Source organism: Oryza glaberrima, chromosome 6, assembly GCF_000147395.1.
Source record: "Oryza glaberrima chromosome 6, OglaRS2, whole genome shotgun sequence".
NCBI lineage: Eukaryota > Viridiplantae > Streptophyta > Magnoliopsida > Poales > Poaceae > Oryza > Oryza glaberrima.
Window position 1 is genome coordinate 14165850 of NC_068331.1, and position 22474 is coordinate 14188323.

The window sequence follows — 22474 nt, forward strand, 5'->3', positions numbered from 1 at the left end:
ACCGTAAATCCACATGTGCTGTCTATGGGGATAGCCTTGGCCTAATAGCGCATTTGAAGAACAGTTCCCATCAATCATAAAGTTATGCTCTTTTGAGCGTAATTAATCCATAATTAGCCTATGTGATGCTACAGTAAACATGCGCTAATTATGGATAAATTAGGCTTAAAAAATTGTCTCGCGAATTATCTCTCATTAATACAATTAGTTTTATTATTAGTCTGTGTTTAATACTTCTAATTAGTGTCCAAATATCCAGGGACTAAAATATTTTAGTCCCTGGATCCAAACACCACCTAAGTCAACTTCGACTAAGAAAATAAAATGACCATCAGGGAGTCATCCTAATCACAGTTCATATCGCTCACTCATGGAGACCTCTGAGCTGTGCTGTTTGCTAGCTCTTCTTCCTATTGTATACTGCCTCATCACACTCTTCCATGGCTCACGCGACAGCGACCTTCGGCTACCTCCTGGGCCATGGCGGCTCCCGCTCATCGGCAGCGTCCACCACCTATTCGGCACGGTCCCGCACCGCGCGTCCTGGCTCGCCTCCATGGCCCTCTCATGCTCCTTAGCTTTGGCCAGGCGGCTCCGGTCGTTATCGCGTCCACGGCCATTGCGGCTAGAGAGATCATGAGGACGCACGACGACAACTTCTCCACGCGGCCACTGAGCACCGTGTTGAAGGTCTGCACCAGGTGTGGCGCGGGGATTACGTTTGTGTCGAATATGTGTACAAAGTCGGTTACAGTTTAGGACATGGAGTCCTAATAGGTATTAGGACTAGAGTATGAGTCGGACTCTATCCTAGGATCTCTCATAAATAGAGGGACGTGCCTGTTGTAACCGCACGGCGACTTAGCACAGTGAGAGGGAGCAGCTGCCGGCGGCGTCCGGCCGTGAGTCATTGTCTCTGATACGCTATAATATGCTGGATCCATAGTTATTATAACCGGACCGGACCGGCGGTCCGACCGGAAAAAACCGGAACCAGGGCGTCGGCCGGTCCGGTCCAGCTAAAAGATCGGCAAGCAAACAGACCAGCGAAAACCGCTTGAACCGGCCGGTTTTCTGCAGAAACCGGACAAAACCGGAGGTGGTTCGACCGCTCACGTGGAGGAGCAGAGGCTGCAGCGTCACGTGGAGACGAGCAGAAGCTACAGCGTAGGGGAAAATATGAAAAAAGCTGCTGGAGTCTCTGATACGCTATAATATGCTGGATCCATAGTTATTATAACCGGACCGGATCGGCGGTCCGACCGGAAAAAACCGGAACCAGGGCGTCGGCCGGTCCGGTCCAGCTAAAAGATCAGCAAGCAAACAGACCAGCGAAAACCGCTTGAACCGGCCGGTTTTCTGCAGAAACCGGACAAAACCGGAGGTGGTTCGACCGCTCACGTGGAGGAGCAGAGGCTGCAGCGTCACGTGGAGACGAGCAGAAGCTACAGCGTAGGGGAAAATATGAAAAAAGCTGCTGGACGAAGAATCGAACCCACAACCTCCATGTTCCCAAGAAGACTTTCAACCACTAGGCTATGCCACATGTTGTGTTTAGTGTTGTAACACTCATTTTTTAAACCGTATTAAACCGGCGGTTTGACCGGTTGAACCAACAAACCAGTGAACCGAGCGCCCTAACGGTTTAATCACTGGTCCGGTCTTAATAACTATGGCTGGATCGGGGAGGAGCGCCCGTAATCAGTGCCCCGGAGATGTAGGCCTCGGCTGAACTCCGTTATCAAATATCATGCCTCGGTGTCATCATAGTGTTTGTATCTCCTATGACGTTTCTTCCGCGATTTGGTTTCCGATGGTGATTTTGGGCCGGTTTTATAACAAGTGGTATCAGAGCCCACGGGAGATCCATGGTAGAGGTGCGAGGGAGGTGCTCCATGCCGAGACAACTACACAAGGTGTCCAGGGACGGACATGGACGCAAGGTGGAGCACGATGGTGATCAACGGAATTTGATCGGTGGAATCGGACACTTCAGGCGGTGGTCTGAACCGTTCGATGGCTACAATCAACAGGGAGATGACCAGACGTGGTGCTCGGGTTGATGGCGGCGGAAACAATTGGCGATCCAATCGGTGGGTCCGACACTTCGGGCGGGTGGCTCGAACTTTCCGGTGAGCTACTTTCAACAGGGAGATGTGAGGCCTCACGCTTGGGGTTGATTGAAGCTGGAGGCGATCAGCGTTCTCAATCAGTGGAATTGAACACTCTGGGCAGGGTGGCCCGGGCCTTTCGATGAGCTGCGTTCGACGGGGAGATGGCTAGACATCGCAGTCGGGTCGTTCGGCGGCTAGGAAGACGGCATGCGACTTGTCGGCTTCGGCACTCGACTAGATTGATGGCGTTCAATCAGAAGTCGGAGTAGGTGGATCCTTGGTGCTGATGAAGATATGTTGACGACAAGGTGGTGCACGATGGATGGCTATAACAACGGGGTACAATCTACAAGTTTTTATTGTTGTAGGCACGGGTCAGATCAATGTCGTTATCGATGGAATTGACTGGAGGTGTTGGACAATAGTGAAATTTGTGGTGGGAGTACGTGAAGCTCGGGCACGTCAGGACCACGGCGGTGTGCGTGATTTCATGTTGAGGTCGAGCCGGAGGTGGAGACTGGAGCGGCGTTGTTGGTAGCTGACTTGGAAAAGCCGTGTTCGTGCATGACTCGGATCTAGAAGGGCTGCAACATAGGACAGGGACTTGGGCACGTAGTTTGTTTCTTTTTGGTCGTGATTGTGGCATTAAGCACAAGAGAAGAGTCAAGGAAGACACCACGTTGGACACGGGATGGGAAAACGAAGAGGATTCCGTACTGGACACGGATCGGACTCAGATTTTCCGAAGAAAATGAACAAAGGAGAACCACGGGATTGCAGCAATTGCAATCAAATCAAACCAAGCAAAGCAATGAAGAGATCGGACATAATTTCTTGGGCAGTGGTGGTTATGGTGACAAGCTGCGAGCGGTAAGAGCACGGCTTGGTGTAGTTGTCGTGCAGCTGCCAACGAGTTCGACGTGGGCCAGCTCCAGGAGGAGGTGGCAGATACCAGCGGCAGGGGTGGGCTGCTCCTACGTCGGGGGCGGCTCCGTGGGCGTCGGCATCCACACCGGCGGGAAGCCCACGGTGGCAGCGGCGACAATGTTTTCATCGGCGGTGGTCCCAGGGAGGTGGCGCAAGGGGAGACCAGCTCCTGTGCGTGGCAGCATCTTCTGGACGGGCAGTGGCGTCGGGAACTGAAGCGGCATCTTTGGTGGTGGCGCAGAGGAGAGGTGAGGCGCGGCGGCTCTGGTGCTCATAGTCGGCAGGGAGGAGCGGCGGTAGCGAAGCGTCTTTAGGGCACTCACAGTGCGTCACTATGTTTTGGTGGAGCTCGCATGCCACCTAGACAAAGGACAAAGGACAAAGTGTTGCTTATAGTTTTTGCCTTCCCCTTTACTACTTTACTTCTACTTTTTACCTTCCCCTTCCCTCTCTCTCTCCCCTCCTCCTTTCCCTTCCCATTTTCCCCACCTCTTTACTACTTTACTTCTACTTTTTACCTTCCCCTTCCCTCTCTCTCTCCCCTTCTCCTTTCTCTTCCCATTTTCCCCACCAGAGACAGTAGCTTGGGCAGAGACAGCGCCGGCCGCCGGGCCTAGCGGGCGGAGCGGCGACGGCGGTGCTGCGGGCGACGGCATCGGCGTCAAGCGGCAACGGCGGAAGACGACCGCGGCGCTTTGGACGACGGCGACGACGTCGGCGCCGAGCGGCGTGGCGGAAGACGGCGGCGCCGAGCGGCGGATCTCGGGAGGTTCCTCTCCCTCTCCGTTGCCTTCCTCTCCTCCTCCCTTAATGACGCGGCGACTCAGATCGAGGCGGCCACCGTTGGGACAGGTCGCCGCCGCCACCCCATCGAGCTCGCGCCCCTCCTCTTCGTCCACGGCTGCCGTGCTCACCGGATCTGGTGTCGGGCAGCGGTGGCGGACAAGAACGGCACTGTGGACGACGGCGTAAGTGTTTGCGTCGCCGGCAAGCTTGCTGTGATGCCTCCCCTCCTGTCCTCTCTCTCTCTCTCCGATTATTGATGGTGCGTGACTCAATGCGGTGGGCCCAGACCTGCAATTGTGAGGAATAACGTGTAGCTTTGTTTGGCTCCCCATTCTTGTCTATGGAACAAAAATTGCCTATGTGGAGAGGAATCTCCTAGCTGGACTGCCTAGGCTGAATGCCAAGTCATTGCATTGTAAATGGCCTTAGGCGCTGGGTGGCGGCGCGCTTGACCCGAGGATGAGGCGAGCAGAAGGAGCGACAAGGGCCGGGATCGTTCTGGTCCTTGTGTGTTGACTAGGTCTTGATTGAGAGAAAAAAAACGATTTTTTTTTTAAGAAAAAGACCGGTCGGTCCGCTGGTTATTCTGTTGATGGTTGAGTCTGTTGTGGCTTTGCACGTGTGGAGATTATGGATACCCCATATCTACACGGCACGTATAGTCTGGATGGGTACGGGGTACCAGTTATAGATAGAATATCTTTATGAGGACTCGGGTTAGTTTCTAAACTTGTATGTCAAGGAAATACTCGGGATTCTAGTCGGTTACGATTGTATTTTATCTGTAATCTCATATTCCGTTAGGGATATGGAATTATGGACTGTATTTTGTAATACGGACTCCTTCCCCTATATAAGGAGGGGTCCGGGTCCCTCTAGGGACACGATTTTCTCCCAGATCATACGATCAATAATACACTCGGCGGAATCATCCCCGGACAGAAGTAGAGTATTACTTCTTGAATAAGAAGGCCTGAACCTGTATAAAATTCCTTGTCTTCAAACCCATCCACTTTTCTAGCTTGATAGCCACCCCCTTTTAGTATTGCCGAAATCTTGTTTCGACAGTTAGCGCGCCAGGTAGGGGTTGCGTCAAGTTTTTCGCTGATTAGTGCGATGGGTTCCGTCTCTGGCATCGACGACTTCATCTTCCCTCCCGGGCAGGCGTTCCGGTTCGGTAGCCTCGACTTCATCAGCAATGACTTCGGCAAGATCTCTCTCCTTGACTCGGATTCGAACCAGTCAGGGAGAGACCAGGTCTCAGCCCCGTTCGGTATTCCGAACTCGGCCAAGATCTACCCGAAGCTTATCTCGATCGAGTCGGCTTCAAACCACTCGGACGAGATCCCATCTACTCCAACACCACCAGATTAAGATGATGGGGCCTACCCGCCAATCCTGATGAAACTCCCCGACGATCTGGCTGCTGTCTTCACTACAAGGGCGTCTTCTCCCCGTAGGCCTAGGTGAAATTCGGCTTCAACACCGATCCTGCCTAGCTCCAGGAAAGTCGGCGTCATACTCCAGCCACTCGGCACAGTTTCGACGGATCAATTGGAAGGCTACTTCAGCTCCCCCGGTGTCGACTCACGACCAACAGAGATCGTAGAGTATGACGAATTCGGCTATCGCTACGACAACCGCGACCTCGACGACTTCGACGAAAGCTTTAAAGATAATTACACCCCTCTCTATTCGGCGTCTTCATGGCCGACAACGAGACGGAAGAACAACGCCAAGCCCGAGAAACAGAAGCACGACGCGTACAACAGGAGGCCGAGCGACGCCGACTGGAAGAGGAGCGCCAAGCACAAGAGCAAGAACGGCTGCAGCGTGAGCAATAGGAACGCAAACGGGCTGCAAAGGAGGCCGAGGACCGATGACAACGAGCCTTGGACGCAGGGCGACGAGCGCGAGATCTCATCGGGCAGCAAGACGTTGAGGGGAAAGCGGTCTTCCGCACCCCTCAACAGAACGCTGTCGCGGCAATCACCCTCCTCGACACCCTCCTCAAGGAAGACGCACTCAATCAAGCTGATCACGTCATCAACATCTTGAACCAGACCAAGACCATGATTGCCGCTTCGGTCCCGGTTAACTCCGGAAGCGTCCGCACGCCGACTGGCAGCCGGGTTCCCCATCTCCGATCTCAAGATTATCACCAGCCAAGCCTCAGCATTGCCGGCGCAGGATCCAATCGCAGGAGCAGGGGCCACGACGAGCGATCTGTTCACTCGCCTCCTGAGCGACACAGGGAGCGCCGAGTTGAACGGCCTCGCTCCCCACCTCGTAGGCGCCCCGTCAATCTTCGCGATACGATCAACCAGCGCCGTGCAGCACGAGGCCATGCCCACTGCCATTCACCGGAACGCTACGACGACGACGTGGATGGAGTAGCTGCCTTTACTAACGACCTGCGTCGAGTGGATTGGCCAGCCGGCTTCAAGCCGACTGGAATTGAGAAGTATGACGGCACCACTAATCCGGAGTCTTGGCTTACCGTCTATGGTCTCGCAATCCGCGCAGCAAGAGGAGACAGCAAAGCCATGGCAAACTACTTACTTGTGGCCCTAGCGGATTCTGCCCGGTCCTGGCTTCATGGGTTACCCGTGGCACGATCGGATCATGGGCGGAACTTCACGACCACTTCATCGCCAACTTCTAGGGCACCTTTGAACGCCCCGGTACACAGTTTGATCTCTACAACGTCATTCAGAAGTCTGGAGAATTCCTTCGAGATTACATCCGACGCTTCTCTGAACAACGCAACAAGATCTCCGACATTACCGACGACGTCATCATCGCCGCTTTCACCAAGGGGATTCGTCACGAAGATCTAGTCGGCAAGTTCGGGCGCAAGCCTCCCAAGACGGTTAAACAGATGTTTGAAAAAGCGAACGAGTATGCCAAAGCCGAAGACGCCATTATCGCATCCAAGCAGTCGGGTCCTACTTGGAAGCCAAAGAAAGATGCGCCGTCTATGAGAGGGGGTGGAAGTAACAATCACAAGGACCGCAAGCGTAAGCCCGAGGAACTTGTTGCGACTACCACACACTCCTCCCGACAACGTTCGCACGTCAACACTTTTGACAAGATCATGAACTCCCAATGTCCGCATCATCCCAACTCCAATCATGCAGCCAAAGATTGCTTCGTCTAAAAACAGTTTGCAGAACAATAAGCCAAGAATGCACGGAAGACCTCTGATGGAGAACAAAGCACGTCGAAAAAGAAGGATGATGACGATGATGCCCCGACAGGTTTTCAAGATCATCGCAAGGAACTCAACCACATCTTTGGCGGCCCTCTGGCTTACGAGTCTAAAAGAAAGCAAAAGCTGGCTGAACGGGAGATCAACGCTGTTCAGCCCGATATGCCCCAATATCTTCGGTGGTCGGAGACAACAATAAAGTTTGACCGCTCGGATCATCCTGACCGAGTGGTCCACCCGGGGCAGTACCCCCTGGTACTAGACCCAGTGGTTCGCAACGTCAAGCTTCACAGATCCCTCATCGATGGTGGCAACGCACTCAATATCCTCTTCGCCAAGAACCTGGACGACATGCAGATCCCTCGCACCGAGTTAAAGCCGAGTAATGCACCCTTCGACGGAGTCATCCTAGGGTTATCTGCCACGCCACTTGTCACGCCCGGAAATTTCTATCCAAAATTCCAAACGCTTACATGTGTGTTAAACCCTCGTTCAGGAATCAGCCGAGGCACACAGTAACAAATTGATAATAGAGTACAAATAAATAACTATTTAATATTCACAAATAACAAATTATTACATAGGTAGATAGTTCCTCTCAAAGAATAACATTCTACGCAGCGGAAAAAAAATAAAACTAAAGCAAACTACGGAACAGCTATGGCGACTCCACTCCACAGGCATCTTAACCAGGAACAAGCCTAATCCTCCAGATCATCACCTTCGCTGAGATACTCCTCCTCTGATGATTGAATATTGCAAGAATGAGCATATGACATACTCAACAAGTCACATAGCAAATATGCAAGTGCACAAGATAACAAAGGATGGCATAATATAGCTCATTTGCAGAAACAACATTTAATAAATATTTAAGAGAATAGTAAAATAGTTGAATAATTAATCAATATTAAATAACACCATACAACACACCCGTGTTGCATAGGCCCAACCTCATATGAGCAACCAACCCCGGTTGTACAAACCAAGCCTCCAAACCAGGAATATGCCATTCCAAACCAGGAGTCAAATTAATTATCACAATTACCATTAATGTATAATATGAGGCTAATCACAAAAAACATTGCTCAACTCACCCATAACCGCGGGTACGGCTATCCGAATAGTTTATACTCTGATCAGAGGTGTACCACTGTACCCACAAGACACAATCCCACAACATGTTACCATGCGCCTCAGCACCACCACGGTACCTCGGAAAGGAACTGTGACAATACCCCTCGCATAACACAACGCTCCACAGTGCACCGTTCCTGGATCATAATCTCCCCCTCAAAACCAGAGGCAATGGACTCCCCAGCGACCCCCACGGACTTCTCGCCGCTTCACAGTCTGGCGCACTATAATGAATCATGCTATACAAAAGATAAAGCCGTTGCCCATGCTGGCTTGTGGTTGGCACGGTAAATGTTTTACAACAGTAGCTCGCGAACCGGTCCTTAATTGTCATGAGCACAACCATCAAAACCATATGCTCACAACCCACCTTTATCAGGTTTTAATTATCAATTAATTAACCTCACACGATTAACCATCGTGAGCTACCATTTAATGTACCCATAATTAATAATAATAACATAATATAATTTATATTTAACCCCTTTAGTTAACTAATGATTCTAAGCATGGCTAAGCAAACATACATATGGCATTTAGCTGAACCAATCTAATATATAAGGTTCATTCTAATCAAATTATAGCCCATAGGAAAATAAAGTCATCTTCGGCCCTTAATTAACTGGGAAAGGTTCACCACCCGATGACATTCGAAAATAATGCATAAGTTGAAATAAAATAATAGCTTTAAACGGGTTCAACATGCTCAAAGGGTTGTTTGGAATCTGTGTGACTTGCCTTGGGCTTCCCCAAACGCTTCGGAACCTTCCTCAACGGAAACACTCTCCTCCGGATCGTCGGAAACTAAAGCAAATAAACAAAAATCAACAAAACAGTACAAAAACAAGCATAAACAGTACATGTAGATATTTTTAACATGTAGATCTCAATTTTAGAAAAATTTAGCAACTTGAACCACCTGAAACGGAGCTACGGTTATTTAGTTATGATTTTCCGAAGTTTTAATCTATTAGAAAAACGGGAAAAGGAAAAGAAGATGATGTCATGATGACGTCATCAATGGTGGCCGGCTCGGATGGCGACCTCGCCGGAGCTAGGGTGGTCGGCCGGGATTTTGGAGGACATCTACACGTAGAGAATGACGAGACGAACCCGATGGTACTCACCAACGCGTCCAGCGACGACCGACGACGGCCGGCGACGAGAGGAGGCGGCGGCGGCGGCTTGGACCTCGCCGGCGGTGAGCTACGGCGGTCGGCGGCGGTTGGGAGGAGGCAGCCGGGCTTCTTCTCCCTCCCGCGCACCCAATGGCGGCGACGGCAAGCGACGGCGACGGCGGACGCGGCGCGGCGGCACGGCTGGAGTCCAACTGGCGGCGGCGGCAGGCTAGAGCTCGTGGCGGCGGCGCTACGGGTCACGGGAGAGGACGGGAGAGGGGGCAAACGAAAGAGGAGGACTAGGGGGTTCTATTTATAGCCTTGGGTTGAAGAGATCGGACTCCTCTCGCAAGGAATCGATCCGGGAAAAACGAAACTCGGTTTTGGAGATAAACTCAAAAACGAGTTCGATTCGGGCAAAATACTCAACCTCTTGCTCCGATTCTTGAGGGGAAAGATAGAGGAGGATGTGGGGATAAAAACCCCTAAAAAATCCGGACTCGGGGTGGCCGGATTCGGAGCGAAAACGGAGGCGCAAGGCGGCGGTTCGGCCGGCTCGGGCTCAACAGCCGACCGGAGGTAGAAGACCACCCCGACAGGTGGGCCCCACATGTCGGCGGCTGGAGGAGGAGGGGCGGCCGGCAGCGAGCTGGGCCGGCTTGGGCCGACTCGGCCGTGCGGGCGGGTGAGAGTGTTGGGCCAAAAACGGCCCAACGGCTTTAGGGAGGGGTTTTGGAACTTTTTAATTAAAAATAATTTGTGAAATGTTGTTTCATTTATTAAAAATACCTCCCTTGCTCAAATAATTTCTAGAAAAATCTAGAAAATAGAGGAACAAGTAAAGTATTTAATAAAATTTTATCTAGCTCATTTTTATGTTGAAAGTTTTCCTAGATTATTAGAGTTTAACTGTAGGCTTTTAAAATAATTTCTAAAAATAATTTAAGCAATGCATTTTTAATTTAGGCGATTTTTAGGGCGTGACAAACCTACCCCCCTTAAACGGAATCTCGTCCTCGAGATTCAGAAGAACTGGCGAAGAGATGAGGATGAGCTGACTTCAATTCATCTTCTCGCTCCCAAGTGGCTTCTTCTTCTGAATGATTGCTCCACTGAACCTTACAGAACCGTATAACGCGATTCCTAGTATTCCTCTCGCTTACTTCCAAGATTTTGACTGGCTTCTCAACATAAGTTAAATCTTCTTGAAGCTCTATACGTTCAGGATCTGCTTCCTCCGTAGGTACACGCAAACACTTTTTCAACTGCGACACATGGAACACGTCATGTATTCCCGCCATTGACGGAGGCAACTCTAGCTGATAAGCTACTTCACCTCTTCGACTCACGATCTTAAAAGGTCCCACAAAACGCGGTGCCAATTTCCTTTGGTCTGGAAACGATGAACACCTTGTAACGGCGTAACCCGAAGGTATACATAATCCCCTTCTTCGAAAGCCAAATCTCTGCGACGATTGTCGGCGTAGCTCTTCTGACGTGACTGAGCAACGAGCAACCTTTCTTGGATAATCTTCACTTTTTCTTCTGCCTCTCGCAATATGTCGGTCCCAAAAACTTGACGCTCACCGGTTTGATCCCCAAGGAGCAGCGTGCGACACTTTCGGCCATATAATGCTTCATACGGAGCCATTTGAAGACTAGCTTGATAACTGTTGTTATATGAGAATTCCACGTACGGCAGATTCTTATCCCAACTTCCACCAAAATCTAGAACACAGGCTCTCAACATGTCTTCTAAAATTTGATTTACTCGTTCGGTCTGACCATCAGTTTGAGGGTGATAAGCGGTACTAAAGTTCAAACAGGTACCCATCTCTACTTGTAGTTTCTGCCATAACTTTGAAGTAAACTGACTACCTCTATCTGACACTATCTTCTTGGGAACTCCATGCAAACATACCACTCTAGCCATGTATAGCTCTGCAAGCTTGTTCCCCGTGTAGGTTGTTTTGACAGTTATGAAGTGAGCAACTTTAGTCAATCTGTCAACCACTACCCAAATAGAATCATGTCCTGCCGATGTTCTGGGTAGACCGGTTATAAAATCCATTCCTATTTCTTCCCATTTCCACTCTGGAATCTTCAACGGTTGCAACAGCCCGGCTGGTTTCTGATGTTCTGCCTTGACTCGCTGACATACATCACATAGAGCCACATATTCTGCTATCTCACGTCGCATACTGGCCCACCAGAATTGTTGCTTTAGGTCTTGGTACATCTTAGTGCTTCCAGGGTGAATGGAATACAAAGTTTCATGAGCTTCTTTCATGATAGTATCCTTCAGCTCCTTGTTATCTGGTACGCAAATTCTCTCTCCTAACCACACAGTTCCTTGCTCATCTTCTACATATCCGATGGCTTTTCCTCTTCTCATGTTCTTTTTGATTTCTTGGATATCAGGATCATGCACTTGAGCTTCTCTAACTTGATCAAACAGAGTGGGTTGAGCTTCCAAGGCGGCTACAAAACCTTTGCTGACTATACCCAAGTTTAACTTTTTGAATTCTTGGCATAATTCCCAAGGTAGATGTCGACCTTCTGACATATTACAGTAGCTTTTCCTGCTGAGGGCATCGGCTACAACATTTGCTTTACCCGGGTGATTATGGATGTCCATATCATAATCCTTGATCAACTCTAACCATCTTCGCTGACTGTGGAGATTATGGATACCCCATATCTACACGGCAGTTATAATTAGACTGGATATAGGATACCGAATATAGATAGAATATCTTTATAGTAACTCGGGTTTGTTTCTTAACTTGTGCGTCAAGAAAGTACTCGGAGACTTAGTCGGTTACGATTGTATTTTATCCGTATTTTCATATTCCGTTAGGGATATGGGCTGTACCTTGTAATACGGACCCCATCCCCTATATAAGGAGGGGTCCGAGTCCTTCTTGGGACACGATTCTCTTGAAGATCATACATTCAATAACAAACTCGGCGGATTCATCCCCGGACAGGAGTTGGGTATTACTTCTTGAATAAGAAGGCCTGAACCTGTATAAAATTCCTTGTCTCCAACCCATACACTTTTCTAGCTTGATAGCCACCCCCTTTTAGTATTGCCGAAATCTTGTTTCGACAGTTGGCGCGCCAGGTAGGGGTTGCGTCAAGCTTTTCGCCGATCAGTGCAACGGGTTCCGTCTCCGGCATCGACGACTTCGTCTTCCCTCCCGGGCAGGCGTTTCGGTTCGGCAGCCTCGACTTCATCACCAATGACTTCGGCAAGATCTCTTTCCTCGACTCGGAATCAGACCAGTCGGGAGAGAACCGGATCTCGGCCCCGTTTGGAGTTCCGAACTCGGCCAAGATCTACTCCAAGTCCATGTCGATCGAGTCGGCTCCAAACCACTCGGATGAGATCTCATCCTCTTCAACATCACCAGATCGAGATGATGGGGCTTACCCACCGATCCTAATGAAGCTCCCCGATGATTTGGCGGCCGTCTACACCACAACGACGTCCTCTCCCCGCAGGCCTAGGCAGAGGTCGGCTTCAACACCGATCTCGCCTAGCTCCAGGGAAGTTGGCGTCATCCTCCAGCCACTTGGCACAGTTTCGACGGATCAGTTGGAGGGCTACTTCAGCTCTCCCGGCGTCGACTCGCGTCCAACCGAGATCGTGGAGTACGAAGAATTCGGCTTTCGCAGCAACGACCAAGATCTTGACGACTTCGACGAAAGCCTGGATGATAACTACACCCCTCTCTATTTCGGCGTCTTCATGGCCGATAACGAGACGGAGGAGCAACGCCAAGCCCGAGAAGCCGAAGCGCGACGCGAGGCCGAACGACGCCGACTGGAGAAGGAGCGTCAAGCACAAGAACAAGAACGGCTGCGACGTGAGCAACAGGAACGCGAGCGGGCCGCTAAGGAGGCTGTAGACCGGCGACAACGAGCCTTGGATGCAGGACGCCGAGCGCGAGATCTTATTGGCTAGCAAGATGTTGAGGGGACACCGGTTTTCCGTACCCCACAACAGAACGCTGTCGCCGCGATCACCCTCCTCGACACCCTCCTCAAGGAGAATGAGCTCAATCAATCCGATCATGTTGTCAACATCTTAAACCAGACCAAGACCATGATCGCTGCTTCGGTCCCAGTTAACTCCGGAAGCGTCCGCACGCCGACTGGCAGCCGAGTCCCCCATCTCTGATCTCATGACTACCACCAGCCAAGCCTCAGCATCGCTGGCGCGAGATCTAATCGCAGGAGCAGGGGTCACGACGAGCGATCTGTCCACTCGCCTCCCGAGCATCACAGGGAGCGCCGAGTGGAACGACCTCGCTCGCCGCCTCGCCGCCGCCCCGTCGATCTACGCGACACGATCATTCAGCGCCGAGCAGCACGAGGCCACCGTCATTCACCGGATCGCTACGACGATGACCTAGATGGAGTTGCCGCTTTCACCAACGACCTGCGTCGAGTGGATTGGCCAGCCGGCTTTAAGCCGACTGGAATAGAGAAGTACGACGGTACCACCAATCCAGAATCATGGCTTACCGTCTACGGTCAAGCAATCCGCGCAGCAGGAGGAGACAGCAAAGCTATGGCAAACTATTTACCTGTGGCTTTAGCGGATTCCGCCCGGTCCTGGCTCCATGGATTGCCCCGTGGTACAATTGGATCTTGGGCCAAACTACGCGACCACTTCATTGCCAACTTCCAAGGCACTTTCGAGCGCCCCGGCACACAATTTGACCTTTACAACGTTATTCAGAAGTCCGGAGAATCCCTTCGAGATTACATCCGGCGATTTTCTGAACAACGAAACAAGATCTCCGACATTACCGATGATGTTATCATCGCCGCATTCACCAAAGGAATTCGCCATGAAGAATTAGTTGGCAAGTTCGGGCGCAAACCTCTCAAAACCGTCAACCTTATGTTTGAAAAAGCCAACGAGTACACCAAAGCTGAAGACGCCGTCATCGCATCAAAGCAGTCGGGCCCCAGTTGGAAGCCAAAAAAGGATGCGCCGACTACGGGAGGGGGTGGAAGTAACAACCACAAGGACCGCAAGCGTAAGCCTGAGGAACTTGTTGCAACCACTACGCACTCTTCTCGACAGCGTTCGTGCGTCAACACGTTTGACAAAATCATGAACTCTCAATGTCCGCATCATCCCAATTCCAACCATGCGGCCAAAGATTGCTTCGTCTACAAGCAGTTCGCGGAACAATACGCCAAGACTACACGGAAGAACTCAGACGGAGAGCAAAGCACGTCGAAGAAGAAGGACGATGATGACTCCCCAACAGGTTTTCAAGACCACCACAAGGAGCTTAATCACATCTTCGGTGGCCCTTTGGCTTATGAATCTAAAAGAAAGCAAAAGTTGACTGAACGGGAGATTAACGCTGTTCAACCCGACACGCCCCAATATCTCCGATGGTCAGAGACAGCAATCAAGTTCGACCGCTCGGATCATCCCGACCGAGTGGTCCACCCGGGGCGGTACCCCCTGGTACTAGACCCAGTGGTCCGCAACGTCAAGCTTCGCAGAACCCTCATCGATGGTTGCAGCGCACTAAATATCCTCTTCGCCAAGACCCTGGACGATATGCAGATTCCCCGCTCTGAGTTAAAACCGAGCAACGCGCCCTTTCACGGGGTCATCCCAGGGCTATCTGCAACTCGACTCGGCCAGATCACCCTTCCGGTTACCTTTGGCACTCGGGAAAACTTCCGCACGGAGAACATCTGCTTTGAAGTCGCCGATTTTGAAACAGCGTATCATGACATACTCGGACGTCCGGCATTAGCCAAGTTCATGGCCGTCCCACACTACACTTACATGATGATGAAGATGCCCGGTCCTCGAGGAGTCCTATCCCTACGGAGCGACATCAAGCAAGCCGTGACATGCGACAAGGAAAGTTGCGAGATGGCCCAAACTCGTGAGATTGCGTCCGCCCGAGAAGATTTCCGACTAGCTGCGACCACGGCAAGTGAAGGAGAGGTGCCCGTGACCAAGGTCTCGAAGAGCGGAGAAAGCGAAGCCAAGACTAAAAAGATTCCCCTAGATCCTTCTGATCCCACTAAAACTGCTGTAATAGGCGCCGAGTTAGATTGTAAATAGGAAAGCGCGCTCATCACCTTTCTTCAAAATAATAAAGATATCTTTGCGTGGAAACCATCTGTTATGCCTGGTATTCCTAGAGAGGTGATTGAGCACTCTTTACATGTCAAAGAAGACGCTAAACCTATTAAACAACGACTCCGCCGCTTCGCACAAGACAGAAAGGATGCGATCAAGGAGGAATTAACCAAGCTGTTAGCAGCAGGCTTCATCAAAGAAGTCCTTCATCCCGACTGGCTGGCTAACCCGGTCCTAGTTCGGAAAAAAACTGGGCAATGGCGTATGTGTGTCGATTACACCGACCTCAACAAGTCTTGCCCTAAAGATCCTTTTGTGTAGCCTCGCATTGACCAGGTAGTCGACTCGACCGCCGGCTGCGAGCTACTCAGTTTCTTGGATTGCTACTCGGGGTATCATCAGATCCGACTGAAGGAATCCGACTGCTTAAAGACCTCATTCATCACGCCCTTCGGGGCTTACTGCTACATCACCATGCCATTCGGACTGAAAAACGCAGCAGCAACTTATCAACGCATGATCCAGAGATGCTTCTTGACTCAAATTGGCCGCAATGTCGAGGCTTACGTGGATGATGTAGTCGTCAAGACCAAGCAGAAGGATGATTTAATCTCGGACCTAGAAGAAACCTTCGCAAGCATCCGCGCCTTCAGGATGAAATTAAACCCTGAAAAATGCACCTTCGGAGTACCGTCAGGGAAGCTGCTTGGATTTATGGTGTCTCATAGAGGCATACAAGCCAACCCGGAGAAAGTCACCGCCGTCCTCAACATGAAACCGCCGAGCTCCCAGAAAGACGTCCAGAAGCGGACTGGATGCATGGAGGCGCTCAGCCGATTCGTCTCACGACTTGGCGAGCGGGGGATGCCCTTCTTCAAGCTGTTAAAGAAAACAGACAATTTCCAGTGGGGACCTGAAGCACAGAAGGCCTTCGAAGACTTCAAGAAGCTCCTCACCACGCCACCAGTCTTAGCCTCGCCACACCCACAAGAGCCGCTGCTACTGTATGTATCAGCCACCTCCCAGGTTGTGAGTACAGTCTTGGTTGTCGAGCGTGAGGAAGAAGGCCATGTCCAGAAAGTCCAGCGACCGATCTACTTCGTCAGCGAGGTCCTAGCTGACTCCAAGATGAGGTATCCTCAGGTTCAGAAGTTGTTATACGGTGTTTTGATCACCGCTAGGAAATTATCCCATTACTTCCAGGGCCACTCGGTCACGGTGGTCACATCGTTCCCGCTCGGCGATATACTGCATAACCGTGAAGCAAATGGACGGATTGCAAAATGGGCAACTGATGTCTTTGGACATATCCTTCAAGCCCCGAACCTCCATCAAGTCCCAAGCATTAGCAGATTTCGTCGCCGAGTGGACCGAGTGCCAGGAGGACACCCCCGGAGAAAAGATGGAGCACTGGACCATGCATTTCGACGGATGAAAAAGACTTTCGGGCACTGGAGCGGGAGTGGTTCTAATTTCCCCAACCGGAGAAAGATTAAGTTATGTGCTTTGGATACATTTTTCTGCATCTCACAACGTCGCGGAGTATGAGGCGCTCCTTCATGGACTACGGATCGCAATTTCCCTGGGAATTAAGCGTTTAATAGTTCGTGGAGACTCACAGCTAGTCGTCAACCAAGTTATGAAAGAGTGGTCTTGCCTTGACGACAACATGACGGCATACCGACAAGAGGTACGCAAACTGGAAAACAAGTTCGACGGACTCGAGCTTAGTCACGTTCTCCGACACAACAACGAAGCCGCCGACAGACTAGCCAACTTTGGATCCAAGCGCGAAGCGACCCCTTCCGATGTGTTCGTCGAACACCTTTATGAGCCAACCGTACCTCAGAAAGAAACGACTCAAGTTGCGGACACTCAAGACATAGCCATGATTGAAGCCGACTGGAGAGAGCCCCTCATACGATTTTTAACCTCCTAAGAACTCCCTCAAGACAAAGACGAAGCCAAGCAGATTTCAAGGCGCAGTAGGCTTTACATTATTCATGAAGCCGAGCTATACAAGAAAAGCCCTTCAGGAATTCTGCAACGCTGTGTATCTTTAGAGGAAGGGAGACAACTGCTGAAAGACATACATTCTGGCATCTGCGGAAACCACGCTGCCGCACGCACCATTGTCGGCAAAGCTTACCGGCAGGGTTTTTTCTGGTCCACTATTGTGTCCAATGCTGACAAGATTGTGCGAACGTGCGAAGGTTGCCAATTTTTCGCCAGACGAATTCATCTATCGGCTCAAGAGTTGCAAACAATCCCGCTGTCTTGGCCGTTTGCGGTTTGGGGGCTCGACATGGTCGGCCCATTCAAAAAGGCAGTCGGTGGTTATACGCATCTATTTGTAGCCATTGATAAATTCTCCAAGTGGATTGAAGTTAAACCAGTTGTCACAATCACGGCAGATATAGCTAGGGATTTTTTCATCAACATTGTGCATCGGTTTGGAGTACCCAATCGGATTATCACCGATAATGGCATTCAATTCACTGGCGGAGTATTTAAAGACTTTTGCGAAGACTTCGGAATTAAAATCTGCTATGCCTCCGTAGCGCACCCCATGAGCAATGGACAGGTCGAGCAAGCCAATGGCATGATACTTCAAGGAATAAAGGCACGGGTTTTCCACTGACTAAATCCTTATGCCGGAAAATGGGTGGAACAGCTACCATCAGTACTTTGGTCTTTGCGCACTACCCCCAGTCGGGCCACAGGCCAGTCACCTTTTTTCCTAGTCTACAGGGCAGAAGCGATGTTGCCTAGTGAAGTTGAATTTGAATCTTTGCGTTTTCGCAATTTCCACGAAGAACGCTACGAAGAGGACCGAGTGGATGACCTGCACCGATTGGAAGAAGCCCGTGAAGCAGCTTTAATTCAGTCGGCTCGATATTTACAAGGGTTGCGACGTTATCATAATCGCAACGTCCGATCACGAGCTTTTCTAGTCGGCGACCTGGTTCTGAGGAAAATTCAAACTACACGGGATCAGCACAAATTATCCCCTTTATGGGAAGGGCCATTCATAATCTCTGAAGTCACTCGGCCAGGTTCCTACCGACTCAAGCGTGAAGACGGTACACTTATCGACAAGTCTTGGAATATCGAACATCTTCGTCGTTTTTACGCTTAAGTTTATCTCTGTATTTCCCTGTCTTGACTGACAACATCAAGTTTTTCCTCGAGGTTGTCAGTCGAGGGCTACTATAATAATAATGGAGTGTGATCTTTATCAATTCAATTTGCTTACTCGGTTTATCATTGCCTTGCTCGATTTTTCAACTTAGTTTACGAGGACTGAAAGTTTTTAATAGCTTTCGCGGGTTTTAGGCTCAACAAAGATTGACAAAGGTTTTTAAGAAATCAATAACTAAGTATGAAACACCAAGCATAGCATAAATATACTGGTATTGTACAAATTGTGCCTTCATCTATCATCAAAGACACTTTACATATCAATCAGTGTCAGTTTTTTCGTCGTCAGAACTACCACTGCCAGTCGGCCGAAGATCAGTATCTTGGAACCGATCTACTACATCAATCGCAATTTTGTCGGCCGCTTTCTGTGCGTCGTTGAAAAGATCAAGGGCATCTTCTTCGCTTGTCCCGTCCGCGAAACCATCGACGGCATCAATGTCAATTTTCGGGTACAAGGATTTGGTCATCGCCAGCGCCAAACTCGCCCCCATACTTCCGGCTTCTTTAATATTCTTGAAGTAGGTGTCCGGAGCGACTCTCAGTTTGTCAAAAAATTCAGAAGCGTCGAACCTACTAGGACCATTGTTGTTAAAGAACATCGCCTGGACAAGCGGGGTAGCGGCATTGGCAACCTCGTCCCTGGCTCCTTCAAGCCTCTTGATCTTGCCGACCAGGACGTCGAACTGGGCTTGCGACTTGATCTTGCGGTCTACAATAACAAAACCACATCAACGATTTGCCGTATCAAAGAGAAAATCAGGGTACTGGCTGACAATACCTTCAACCTCCTTCAAGGCCGAGTCCCTTTGTGTGGCCAATTCAGCCTTGTCACTCTCTAAAGCTTGGATCTGCTTCTCTAGTTGAGCTATCTTGGCGGCTTGCACTGTATTGTTTCCAGATAGTTGAGGCCACAATGATAACTGCACGAACTAATGGGGTAGATTTTGTGACTACCTTTTGATGAGCCGCTCAGTTCAAAGTTGGAATCCTGGAGTTGAGCAATCCGGTCCCTCAGATCGTGCTCTGTCTTTCTGGCGAGCTCTTCGGTCTCGTGCAGCTGCTCTCTAACAGCTTCAAGGGTTCCTAGGTGAGGAACCAACTTCTCTAGGGTCGTGGTTTTCGCCTCATTCCTGAGATGGATTCTCTGTGTGATAATTTATTACTAGTCTTGCCGAGAAGGAAACAAGATAATCAAGATCGGAAGCCAGGAAACTTACATTGACGATGCGAGTGGCCTCCTCGAGTGCTTTCTTCAGCTGGCGCACCTCTTCGTCTTCCTTCTGCCGGTTTATCACAATGCCTTCGGGCTGCAAGTTGTCGTCCCACCATTTGATTAGAATAGGGGGACGAGAATCTACGGTTGCCTTTATCCGAGGGATTTCTTCTTCATCACCGGCTAGTGGTCCTGATGTCTTCAAGGACAGAAGTCAAATAAATTGGAGTTACTCGGATTGGCATAACTTAAGAAGATGGGTTACCTGAAGCAGTTCCTGAATGAGGGTGAGGTGATTCCTGTTCCTTAGCTGAGGATCCAGGCCCTGGGTCGCTACCGGCGTCTGGCCCCAAGGAGGCATTAGCCTGGGTTTCAACTTCAGGGATTTCTTGGTTCGGTCCCGCTTCCGACTGGTTTCCAGTCGGGGGCTCCTGACAGGCCGCAGTTTCCGCTTCAGCCGACTGGTTTCCAGTCGGGGGTTGGTCACTCGGGTTCACATTATCGGTTGATGCCTGGGCGCCACTCGGGTGATCTTCAGAAGTCGGCTCAGCTTCTTTTGAGGAACTCGTCTCCGTGTTAGCCGGATCAGAGTCCTTTCCGGAAGGATCTATGTCGGATGGTTTCCTACAAAGTTTTTTGGGTCTTCAATACTGCTTTCATATAGGGAGTACATCAAAACGAAAAAAGGCGCCGAATGATTTATACCTGGAAGACTTTCTAAACTTCGGCATTGGGCGGCTAGACGTTTTCTTCTTTGGAGCAGTATGCTTCAGCGGTTTTTTGGGTGATCCCTTATCCCCAAATTTATCGTTATCGTCGCCTTCGTTGTCACTCAGCACTAGTTTTCTCTTGCGAGAATCTGACTGCCCAGTTGGATTGGTGGTCTTAGATTGATACTCTGACCTGATTTTTGGTCCCCCACTCCCCTGAACGGTCTGATGACGAGGGGATCGGCGTTGAGCAATTGGGGGGTCAGACTTCATCAAAGCAAATTCCTAAATAAGATACCTTCCATGGTCAGTTGATTCAACAAGAAGACAAAATTATATTTTGGTCACGGATTGAAGAGTTCTGATACATACCGGTGGGGGTGGATTAAACGCGTTATATGGTACGACTAGCAGCAGATGCGTATAACTGACGACGATGGCATTGGAAAAGATCTTGTACATCCTTTCTTTCATGATCTTAAAATCCAAGGAATCTGGATCTTCGCGATTCGGATCATGTTTTCCGTCAAACTCAAAAGCCGTACGGGATCTCTCTTTAATTGGAGCTAACCGGCTCTTGATAAAATGCCGAGTGATCTGCTCTCCCTGCAGACCTTGTTCCTTGAGCTTCAGCATGCGCTCCATCAGTTCTACAGCTTGAGCGGCTTCATCTCCCATGGGCAATGAGTTCCAGGTGTCTTGATAGACTGGGGGAAGGCAAGAGTACTCGGGAAGAGCAGGCTCGGGGAACATAAAACCAGTTGGCGTGCCATCCCTTGTTTGAGGTCTTGAAGGGCATGGAGAAATACTTCTGGCTCAAAGTTCCCCTAAGTTGGAAACCAGCTCCTCCAACAACACATGGTTTGCTTTTGTTTGGCTGGGGTTTGAGGAAGAAAATACGGCGGAACAGAGCGAAATGAGGCCTAATGCCCAGGAAAGCTTCACAGGCGTGGACAAAATTGGCAATATGGACTATGGAGTTCGGATTCAAATTATGCAAATGGATTCCATAAAAGTTCAAGATTCCACGGAAAAACCTTGAAGTCGGAAGAGAAAATCCGCCATAGAAGAAATAAGAAAATACCACGACTTCATGCGTGTCGGGGGTCGGGAATGCTTCGCCAAATGCCGGTCGCCAACCAATGATTTCTTTTGCTGGAAGAACGCCGTGCGCCACCATCTCCTTCAGATTTTCCTCCGTTACATCGGAAGGCGCCCATTGGCTCTCGAAGCTTTCTCTCTCGTCCGCCATGGATGTGAACTGGATGGTTTAGTTTAGTCCGAGATATGGTTGGAAGGGGGTGGGGAATCGGTGCGGTGGTTGCGCGGAAGGATTCTGTGGAGTTTTTTGAGGATGGATTGGAGCGGATTGGTGAACCCTAGTTTCGCCGGTGGAGTTCTGCACTGTAGCAAGAAATGGGGAAAATGGCGAGAGTCTCGGCGGGGAAGACGAAACGGCGCTTTGACTTCAGTGTTTATTTCGCTAGGGTATCAGGAGTGCTAATGGGCCTGGGCCTATGCAGTACTTCAGCCCAATATCATTAACAGCGTGGCCCGTTGTGATCCCTAGGGACTTAGGCATTTTTGCTTTGGCAATTTGTGCTCACAAGGGTGTGGCCAAATGCTGTCAAAATCCTTTTTAACGCGGTTATATAATTCTTTGGAATTATTGCTATGCAACTAAAAAGGTACCCGACAGAAAGGTGTTATACTATTTTTTATAAGTTTTTTTAGGCTGCAAAAGCTGTCTGGGTTGATTTGAGATGGCTTGTTTTTCTAATGGTCATTCTCTTGGCATGTTATATGCCTATTTTGATTATGGTGAGAGTCATAGCCTAAGCTATTAGACTTGTTGACTACCATGATTTTTATAATATTTGATGGATCATTTTAAGAGTTTTTACTCGGATTCTTGTCAAATATG

The 22474-nt window shown here is 49.9% G+C and overlaps 1 pseudogene; it reads left to right on the forward strand.

Moving 5' to 3' along the window:
* The first annotated feature begins 370 nt into the window (after positions 1 to 370).
* Positions 371 to 22474, forward strand: part of LOC127776928 (zealexin A1 synthase-like) — a 144172-nt pseudogene continuing 122068 nt past the window's right edge.